General features: G+C 43.3%; 1 pseudogene; it reads left to right on the plus strand.

Annotated features, from left to right (window-relative positions):
• Nucleotides 1-138: 138 nt before the first annotated feature.
• Nucleotides 139-8,293, plus strand: LOC140723805 (uncharacterized; annotated as a pseudogene).
• Nucleotides 8,294-10,976: the final 2,683 nt, after the last annotated feature.

A 10,976-nucleotide genomic window follows, 5' to 3' on the forward strand; every position in this document is an offset into this window, starting at 1 on the left:
ACACGTTGATATTGATTATCTTCTTATGGGAGCCGCTTTCTGCATTAAAACAGCTGCTGAGTTTTCTATACACACAGAAAAAAACTGAGGTATGGACATTGAACCAGTACATGCAGAAACTTTTAACTGCAGCGTGATTACCCGTGAAGCACCGATCAAATGCGCAGGCGTCAGGGCTGCAGCGGTCTCCGGATATCACGCATGCGCACAGTACACAAAAAGCCTCGGAAAATGTCGGAAGCAGGTAAGAGCGATTCTTCGTGATATTATCTTAAGCTCCGACCTCGGGACAATTGCTGTGAGTTTCGAACATTACACCCCGCAATCCCGGGACAGTCCTGCCCTCTTCCATCTCTCCAGCCCCGGGGAGCTTCCGTCTGATGAGGGAGTGGGAGCCGATGGATCTCTCAGACAGAGCTGAGCTCCAGCTATCTGAATGCAAGGACTGGGAACTCGGAGAAAGGGAACAAAATCGTTTCCATCACCAGCTGAGAAAATCACCTTTGTTCTATCTGCAATTACAAACACTTATCCACTTGGCGCGTGGCCAAGTGATCTGAAGGTCACTAGTTCGGGCCTCAGCTGAGGCAACGCGTTGTGTCCTTGAGCAATGCACTTAACAACACATTGCTCTGCGACGACACCGGTGCCAAGCTGTATGGGTCCTAATGCCCTTGGACAACATCGGGGGCGTGGAGAGGGGAGACTTGCAGCATGGGCAGCTGCTGGTCTCCCATACAACCCTGCCCAGGCCTGCATCCTGGAAACCTTCCAAGGCACAAATCCATGGTCTCATGAGACTAGCGGATGCCTATATAATCAAAAACAAGAGAAAATCTGCAGATGCTGGAAATCAAAGCAACACACACAAAATGCCAGAGGAACTCAGCATTAGTACTCTTTTACATAGATTTTGCCTGGCCTGCTGAGTTCCTCCAGCATTTTGTGTGTGTTGCTTGTTCTATTTCCTCTTGCTCTGGACTTTTCTACCAGTGAGAACATGTTTTGTCCCCTTTTCTCTTGGTACATAATGATATCAAACTCCTTTGCCCTGGGCATCATGTAGCTTTCACGTCACAGAATCCAGTGAGACAGACTACTGCCCTTCCCTTCACATTCATTGGCATTTCCATCAATGAATTCACCACCATCTATCACCAGGGGGAGGGTTCAGAGGGAATATTTATGTACAATACAAAAACTGGTGTTACCTGCATGTATTGTAGTGATGCAAAAGTTGCTGGAAAATTTGCATGTGAGAAGAAGTGGAGTGATATTTGGAAATTTGACTGTTTAAAGCGTTGCTTAGCAAGCAAATCACATATGGATGGTGTCCAAATGCTCTGACGAGAATATCCTTAATTATCCACTATAGGCCTGCTACATAGGTTGTGTGAGAGTGCAGATGAACTCGATCAAACCCAGAGGAGATAGAAGTTCTTATTGACATTGTTAAAATGAATACATCTCTATATAAAATTCAGTGTGCATATGCTGCTGTCACTGGGTCAAAATTGCACAGCATAAGATTTTTGCACACACTGGTCTTCACAAATCAAAAGGGACTGGTGGGAAGGTGAAGTGACCTCCAGTGTCCCTGATACCCTCACCTACAAGATGTGCACCCAGCTGCAGCTTGTAAACCTGCACTTTAAGGAGTTGGAACTGGAAATGGATGAATTCCAGATCATCCGGGATTCAGAGGGCGTGATAGGTATGACATGAAGAGAGGTGTTACACCCAGGTTGCAGGACACAGGAAACTGGGTGAAAGTCAGGAAGGGGAACGATGTTAAATAGCCATTGTAGAGTACTTTTGTGGCCATCCCCCACAACAATAGATGGACCACTTTAGAAAGTGTTGGAGGGAATTAGCTGGCAGTGGAATGTCAAAGTGGTGATACATGATTTGTTACTGAGGGGAACAGAACTAGAAGGGGACTAATAGCCTAGGGGTGAGGCTTGCTACTGCTAGTGGGGGGGGGGGGGGGTTAGAGGTTAAACTAAAGTTTCAAGGGGTATGGACCAGAATGCCAGAACAGATACTGGAGAGGGTGAATTGAATTGATTTTCTTACTTATATCCTTCATATACATGAGGAGTACAAATCTTTATGTTGCATCTACATCTAAATGTGCAATGTGCAATTTATAGTAATTTACAATAAATTGTATGTACAACAGCACAGTCAATATTACACAGAAATACAATCCTTTCAGCATTGAATTAAAGTCTGGTAGACTGGTGGAAGAAGCTGTCCCAGAGAGTTTGTTTTGACACCGGACAGATGTTGTTCAGACCTCAGACAAAGTCATCAATCAAGAGGTTAAGCATGGTGTGAAGACTGACCTGAGCTGTGTATATCACAATGCAAGAATTATCATAGGAAAGCCTGATGAGCTCAGGACAGGGAATTATGATATTGTAGCCATTACTGGGACTTGGTTGCACCCAACAGTCTGAGGGATTGAGAGGAACAAATTTGTAGTGAAATCACCGACTATGCCAAGAAACAAAGGTTGATTCAGTAAGTCATTTTAACTTTCCAAATATTGACTGAGACTCCCATAATGTAAAAGGACTAAATGGGGTAGAGTTTATCAAATATGCCCTTAATCAGCACATAGAATTCCAGACATAGAAGTATGCAAAAAGGTATTAGGAAATGATCCAGGGCTAGTGACAGAAATTAGTGTATGAGAACACTTTGTATCTAGTGATCATAAGGCCATGAGTTCCAAGTAAATATGGAAAAAGAGAGGTCTGGACCATGGGTTGAGATTCGAAGTTGGAGAATGGTCAATTTTGATGGTATCAGAAAGGATCTGACAAGTGTGGCTTGGGACAGGCTGTTTTCTGGCAAAGGAGTACTTGGTAAGTGGCAGTTGTTCAGGTGAAGTTTTGGAAATGTAGAGTGTGTATGTGCTTGTTGAAATAAATGTTGAAGTGTAACTGGTGCAGGCAACATTGGTTTCCAAGAGATATTTTGTTCCTCTAAATGCCTCAGACTGTTGGGTGCTACCAAGACTCATTGATGACTATAATATCATAATTTCATGCCCTGAGTTCATTTGACTTATTTTTTAGTCATCTTCTGTTGGTTTCTAAAAGCTTCCCAATAGTTTTTGCTCTTTTGTTTGCCCTCTCGTTGGCTCTTATGTTGGCTTTGGCTTCTTATTTTAGCCACTGTTGTGTCATCCTGCATTTCCCATGCTTCCACTTCTTTGAGATGTATCGATCACTCAGTTCCTGCATTGCTCCCAGAAACTCCAGCCATTGCTGATCCAATGTCAGTCCTAACTTTTCCCTTCCAAACAAGTTTGGCCAGCTTCTCTGTCATAGAATCATGGAGAAGTTCAGTTTGAAAACAGGCTATTTGGCCCATTGTGCCAATGCTGAAAAAAGATTTAAGCTGCCTTATGCAACTACCTGCACCGGGACCATCACCCTCCATACCCCTACCATCCAGGCTCCCATCCAAACTTCTTTTAAATGGTGAAATTAAGCTCATTTTCACCACTTGTGCTGGCATCTCATACCACTCTCTCATGACCATTCCAGTAAAGATCTTTTCCAAAGGTTTCCATTAAATTTTCACCTTCCCTCTTACCCATGATCCTCTGGTTCTCATCCCACCCAACCTCAGTGGAAAACCTGTTTGCATTTACCCTCATACACTCATAATTTTGTATACTTCCAACAAATCCTCAAAACAGTGTATAATTTCCTTGTTTATGTTTAGAGTTTTTTTAGGTGTATAAGCTGTTGAGGGGCATTGATCATGTGGATAGCCAGAGTATTATTCCCAGAGTGTTTCAGTTACTGTGGGGCCAGGCACCCATGCAGCTCAGTGGGAACAGGGAATACCAATAGACAGAGACAAACTGAGCCAGGTCACATATTGGAGATGGCAGAAATGCCCCATTCTTACAGAGACAGGAAGAGCATCAGCGATACCAGCATTGTGCCAAGTTAGAAGATGACTTCTCACTCCAACTTGGGTTGAAACTCACTGTAACAGTGTGATGCCAGATCACACCTTAGCAAATCAAGTGATTTTATCTGAAATGTTGTCCTACACCCATTGATGGATTTTATAAATCTTTTTACAGGTTAAAAATGAAAAGGAATGCAGGAATCTGCAGGAATCTTGAACACAACACACCAGTTTTGATGCCTCTGTCCAGATATTTAAGAAGTGGAGCAAGGGATTCAATCGATCATCCTTCCTACTCAGAATATGTGGAGCGATATACTCCATCATCTGACTGACTGACATACCAGTCATTTTACACAGGGGGAACCCGTTCATCTGCTCAGACAGTGTGGAGGGATTCACTTGGTCATCTCAACTGAAGGTACATCAGCGAGTTCACACTGGGCAAAGCTATTCAGCTATTCTGTGTGTGAGAAGGGACTCAGTCGGTCATCCCACCTGTGGACACACCAGTCAGTTCACACTGCACAGAGGCTGGTCATCTGAATTTGTGGGGAAGGATTCACTCAGTCATCTGACTAATGGCTCACCAGCGAGTTCACACAGCGGAGCGGCCATACACCTGCTCAGAATGTGGGAAGGGATTCATTCGGTCATCTAAACTGAAGGTACACCAGCGAGTTCACACTGGCGAGAGGCCATTCTCCTGCTCGGACTGTGGGAAGGGATTCAATGAATCATCTCAACTGAAGGTGCATCAGAGAGTTCACACTGGGGAGCGGCCATTCACCTGCTCAGTCTGTTGGAAGGGATTCACTTGTTCATCTAAACTGATGGTACATCAGCGAGTTCACACTGGGGAGAGGCCGTTCACCTGCTTGGACTGTGGGAAGACATTCACTTGCTCATCCCAACTGAAGGTACACCAGCGAGTTCACACTGGGGAGTGGCCGTTCACCTGCTCAGACTGTGGGAAGGGATTCACTCAGTCATCTAAACTGAAGGTACATCAGCGAGTTCACACTGGGGAGAGGCCATTCACCTGCTCGGACTGTGGGAAGGGATACACTTGCTCATCCCAACTGAAGGTACATTAGAGAGCTCACACTGGAGAAAGGCCGTTCACCTGCTCCGTCTGTAGGAAAGGATTCACTCGGTCATCCGAACTACTGGTACACCAGCGAGTTCACACTGGGGAGAGGCCATTCACCTGCTCAGATTGTGGGAAGGGATTCACTCGGTCATCCGAACTACTGGTACATCAACGAGTTCACACCGGGGAGTGGCCTTTCACCTGCTTGGACTGTGGGAAAGGATTCACTTGCTCATCCCAACTGAAGGTACATCAGAGAGTTCACACTGGGGAGCAGCCGTTCAATTGCTCGGACTGTGGGAAAGGATTCACTTGCTCATTTAAACTGATGGTACATCAGCGAGTTCACACTGGAGAGAGGCCATTCACCTGCTCAGACTGTGGGAAGGGATTCACTTTGTCATCGCAGCTACTGAGGCACCAGTCAGTTCACACTGGGGAGAGGCCTTTCACCTGCTCAAACTGTGGGAAGGGATTCACTCAGTCATACACACTAAAGGCACACCAGTCAGTTCACACTGGGGAGAGGCCGTTCACCTGCTTGGACTGTGGGAAGGGATTCACTTGCTCATCTAAACTGAAGTTACATCAGCGAGTTCACACTGGAGAAAGGCCATTCACCTGCTCAGACTGTGGAAAGGGATTCACTTGTTCATCTAAGCTGAAGGTACATCAGCGAGTTCATACTGGGGAGAGGCCATTCATATGCTGAGACTGTGGGAAAGGATTCAGTCGGTCATCTTAACTACGGAGACACCAGCAATTTCACACTGGGTAGATGCCGATCACCAGCTCAGACTTTCAGAAGAGATTCTTTCAATCAAATCAACCAAATGTGCATCATTGAGTTCACACTGGTGAGAGGCCGTTCACCTGCTGTGAATGTGGGAAGCAATTTACTCAGTCATTAAACCTCATGTAACTCTTGCTTTGGCTAGCAGATTTATATACGGGGTGATAGACCCCTTGCCCAGCCAAATATAAGGAATCTTGTTTGGGTGGGTGCTATGTGATGACCCCTGTTACAAATCAGTACCCCGAAATAACAAATGGTACACAATAGTGATTAAACAATTGAGCTTTATAATTCTTACTTTGACTATATAGTTAGTGAAATAAATCAAAAGACCACGAAAATCTCTCTTTCAGACTCACAAGAAAGAACATTGCTGTCATTGGATAGCCTTGCACTCCAAACCCTTTTATCTCTAGTTGTAACCTAAACAATGCTGCTACATAGAAACCTTTACCTCAGCAGTGAAAAATTACATAGAGGCCATTACATTAGCAGTAATGTAACTGTAGCAGTAGTGAAACCTTACAGCATGTTACACTTGTGACACACTACCGGGTTCACACTGGGGAGAAAGTTTCAATGAGCTGCATGCTGGATATTTGTCCGTCACCGTTGCTGAATGCAATTTCAAGAGTGACTGTTGGTGCTGAACTCTGCAATTATTGCTGCTGCTCACCACACCCAGTTCTGCACCCTGGTCACTGGGCATGGGAGGAGTTTCTTCTGCTGCACATTCACTTTTAATGGGACTGGAATTTAATGTTCTGGATCTGAGACAAATAAATCAGTTTATTTTAAACTCTGTCTCCAGTACTTGGTGAATTTATAACACACCTAGTGTGAGTCAACTCCGTCCGGCTGGACACTGCCAGGGATTCTGTTCCACGACAGTCCTTTTAAATCCTCCCCTGATGTTCCCCTCTCGCTCTCCCTGTTGTGATGGGTTCCAAACAGTCACCACTCTGTGGGTGAAGAGGTTTCCCTTGAATTTTCTGCAGACTGAAGAAGTCGAGCTGACTGCAGTTCTGTCTGACATGTCCCTTGGCCCTCTAATTTCTGGACTGAGGAAGAATGCCATTCGTAGTTAATCTCCTTATTCAGGGCTCATTTCCACATTATGTGCAATTTTCCCTGCTTCTTAAGATAACACCACTGTCCTCCAAAGACTGAAAGCAGAATGGGAAACGAAGCAGGGTCAGAAGCCAGAGGCGGGTCTGCGCAGGGCAGAGTTTGGGGCTCTGGATGATGGTTGGTGTAAGAATGTATGATCAGGAGAAGGGATTCAGCAGGACATGGCAACAAATGACACAGTAGCAACATTTGGAAGCTGATTGGCAGAGAAAATCTTTTGGTTGTCTGATAATACAAACAATAGCTGTGGTGAGGTGCTTCACTGGTCAAGGAACATTTGTGTGTTGGGAATGGTTTTATCTATTGAGCGAGTTGTTCCTGCTTATTTATCCTGTAATATTATATCCAGATAATTATTATGAATTGTCCTATCTGACATAATGTATTGATTATCATATAATGTTAGATTTTAACTCTAAAACTGGATCAGGCTTGAATTTATGGTGCCTTGATGAAGTGATGGAGGTCATTCATAAGTTTGTATTTTAAAGCAAGATGTTGGTGAATGATATTTAGAACTTCATTGTACCTGCACAAGTGATCAGATTGAGTTCAACTACTGCAGAATCCTGGAATGTGTTGGATTGTGTCTGGTTTCTCTTGGCATTTTCTGCACTTACTGCTTTGTTTTTTATTTGTATTTCATGTATTTTTGATTTTTTTTTTCATTTTGTTAACGACCTTGTCCTGTATTTCTGCAAGGAACCCCTCTGTTTGTGGGAAGAAGTCTCGAACTCTCAGTGGAGTGCTCGATGCTTCTTTGTCAACATCTGATCTGCTCAGATTGTTGGGATGTCTCCCATGGAGGGTCATACTCATTCCAATGGTTAATGCTTTCTTCCATAGTGGTAATTCATTTTTCTGAGTTGGTCTTTCATTTAAGTTTTCTGGTCTGTATTGCTTATCACGATTGCATATACACACATGGAGTGCTGAATCCTGTTCATTTTTGATGAAAATATATACTGAGTTTTATCTGACTGTTGTGTGATTTTTTATCATGTGTGTTATATCTCTTCCTCGTTCTGTCCAAGCTGGTGTTAATCTAAGTGGGTTTGGGTGTAAATAGTCTTTTCTAAAGTTTTCTAAAGTTCTTATTTATCTTTGTAAATTCTACTGATTGAAATGGGACCAAGATATCTTTGTAAAAAATAATTCAATGTCAGTGTTGATGGAAGTGTTTATTGCCTTTGTTGTGTTTGTTAACTATTGAGCTCTGACAGGTTTTTTTAAAGCCTTGAACTAAATTTTTCAAAGGTTTTCCTATTTTGCACTACTTCCTATTTTCTTTGCTTCTTGATATTCCAGATACGTGGGTATCAAGAGTCCTGATAAGGGGTCTTGGCCCAAAAATTTGATTCCCATCATTAGATGCTGCCTGACATGCTGATCCCCTCCAGCACATTGTGTGTATTACTCTAGATTTCTAGCATCTTCAGGTCCTCTTGTTTCCCAGATACTTACATGTTTCTTGAAAGAACAAGCCAGGAACAAGCTGGCCATGGGGTTGTGTGGCCCTGTTGTTAAAATATTCAATAAAATCATTAGAAAGAGATGGCATAGTGTTTGGAGTTGTAGAATCTGTGGGTAGAATTAAGAAACTGCAAATGTAAAAAAAAAATCCCTGATGGGAATTGTATAGAGACCTCCAAACAGTAGTAAGTATGTGGTCCACAAATCAGAATGGGAGATAGAAAATGCGTGTCAAAAGGGCAATGTTATGGGGGATTGTCATGTAGGTGATTCGGAAAATTAGGATGGTGTTGGTCTCAAGAGGAAGTACTCCTAGAATGCCTATGAGATGCTTTTTGGAGCAGCTTATGTTTGAGGCCACTTGGGGATCAGCTATTCTGGATTGGGTGTTGTAATGAACTGGAATTAATTAGGTTACTCAGGTTCAAAGAACCCTCAGGGGCAAGGGATCTTAATGTGATCAAATTTCCCCGACATTAGAGAAGGAGAAGCTAAAGTCAGATGTGGAATACAGAGAATTAGAGAGGCATGAGAGAAAAATTGGTCAAAATTGATTTGAAAAGAACACAGGCAAGGTTGAAAACAGAGCAGCAATGGCTGGAATTTCTGGAAGCAATTCGGAAGGCAAGGATATACACATTACAAAGAGGAAGTAGTATTCTAAAGGTAAGGTGACAAAACTGTGGCTGATAAGAGAAACCAAAGACAACATAAAAACCAAGGAGATGGCTTAGAGCAAAAATTACTAGGAAGCTACATGATTGGGAAGCTTTTAAGAACAAACAGAATGCAACTAAAATAATTAAGAAGGAAAAGATGGAATACATCGATGAGCTAGGCAGCAATATTAAAGGGGATAACAATTTTTTCTTCAGGTAATAGTGTAAACGAGAGGCTGAAGTGGATATCAAACCTCTGAAAAATGATGCTGGAGAGGTAGTAATGGGGTGGGGGTGGAAGGTGATGGCAGATGAACTGAATAAGAATTGTGCATCACTCTTATCTGTCGAAGACACTTGCAGGAATATGGAAGTCCCAAATGTTAGTGGTCAGAATGTTTAAAGTTATGTTACCTGGGAGATGGTTCTTGGGAAACAGATGGTCTGAAGGTAAATAGGTCACCTGGACCAGGTGGTACTCCAACCAGAGATGGCTGAAGAGATATGAATGCATGAGCAATGATCTTTCGAGAATCGTTAAGGAAATTTTCAGAAGTTTTCTGATGTCTCTGCCATAGTTGGATGCATCAGCACCGCAGATGAGGCTGAGTGCAGGGCTATGGTGGGAAACTTTGTCACATGGTGTGAACAGAATCATCTACAGCTTAAAGTGAAAAAGACTAAGGAGCTGGTGGTGGACCTGAGGAGAGCTAAGGCACCGGTGACCCCTGTTTCCATTCAAGGGGTCAGTGTGGACATGGTGGAGGATTACAAATACCTGGGGATATGAATTGAAAATAAACTGGACTGGTCAAAGAACACTGAGGCTGTCTACAAGAAGGGTCAGAGCCGTCTCTATATCATGAGGAGACTGAGGTCCTTTAACATCTGCCGAACGATGCCGAGGATGTTCTACGAGTCTGTAGTGGCCAGTGCTATCCTGTTTGCTGTTGTGTGCTGGGGCAGCAGGCTGAGGGTAGCAGACACCAACAAAATTAACAAACTCATTCGTAAAGCCAGTTATGTTGTGGGGATGGAACTGGACTCTCTGATAGTGCTGTCTGAAAAGAGGATGCTGTCCAAGTTGCATGCCATCTTGGACAATGTCTCCCATCCACTCCATAATGTACTGATTAGGCACAGGAGTACATTCAGCCAGAGACTCATTCCACCGAGATGCAACACTGAGTTTCATAGGAAGTCATTCCTACCTGTGCCTATCAAACTTTACAACACCTCCCTCGGAGTGTCAGACACCCTGAGCCAATAGGCTGGTGTTGGACTAATTTCCACTTGGCATAATTTACTTATTATTATTTAAATATTTATGATTTTATATTGCTATGTTTCTACACTATTCTTGGTTGGTGCGACTGTAACAAAACCAAATTTCCCTCAGGATCAATAAAGTATGTCTGTCTGTTTGTCATTATATCCCAAGAAGTTTCTTCCTTCACTACTCCCCCTCTCTCAGTTTTTGCCCATTCTTCAAATTTGTCTGTCCTGCTGCAGTCGCATTGCTTCCCCAGCACTAATAGCGCCTCCATCTATCTTTGAATCATCCGCATACCTTGACACAAAGCCAGCAATTCCATTATCCAAATCATTGACAAATAATTTGAAAAGCAGCGGACAGACTACTGCCCCATGAAGACCACTAGTCACTGCTAGCCAACCAGAAAAGTCTCCTTTAATTCCCATTCGCTCCCTCTTGGCTGTTAGCCATTCCTCCCATCCATGCCAGTATATCTACTGATTTTTATCCTGTTAAACAGTCTCATGTGTGACACCTTATCAGATGCCTTCTGAAAACCCAAGTAAATGATATCCACTGCCTCTCGGTTGTCCATCATGCTTATGACTTCCTCGAAGAACTCTAACAGATTTG

Source organism: Hemitrygon akajei, unplaced genomic scaffold (assembly GCF_048418815.1).
Source record: "Hemitrygon akajei unplaced genomic scaffold, sHemAka1.3 Scf000138, whole genome shotgun sequence".
Classification (NCBI taxonomy): Eukaryota; Metazoa; Chordata; class Chondrichthyes; order Myliobatiformes; family Dasyatidae; genus Hemitrygon; species Hemitrygon akajei.